Genomic DNA, 519 nt, shown 5'->3' on the forward strand with positions numbered 1-519 from the left:
TTAAACTCTCGTAAAATGTACTATAATCTGTAAACAAAATCCATGATCAGAAAATGCTTTTCACGTATTTCAAACGTGAGCAACAGAGGAAGCCCTAGACCTGCGGGTCAACTCCAGCCTTTTCCAAGCTACTTTCTTGTAGCCGCAACACAGGCAGTCGGAAACCTCATCCGCGTCCACTGGCCTCATTATCAGCATTATCGCCGCCCCTCCTTTACATCGCAATCGGCGAGGGCGGGCACGGCGGCTTCCCTCTCCTCGCTCCCGCCCCCCTCCTCCCTCCGGCCGACATTACGCCACAGGATCCGGGGTAGTTTGTAAGGACACAAAAAGCGCGTGTTATTTTATGGTATTGTAGAAAGTGAACAATCTTAGCAGGATGCTGATTCTTCACGCCTTATCACCTGCTTTAGACGTTAACACCCGAGCATGTCCTGACAACGGAACTTGTTTTTCGTCCATCTGCAATAGCACGCACGTACGCACGAAAGCACGCACAAACGCACTCCACACGGACGG

This window comes from Penaeus monodon, chromosome 28 (assembly GCF_015228065.2).
Source record: "Penaeus monodon isolate SGIC_2016 chromosome 28, NSTDA_Pmon_1, whole genome shotgun sequence".
NCBI lineage: Eukaryota > Metazoa > Arthropoda > Malacostraca > Decapoda > Penaeidae > Penaeus > Penaeus monodon.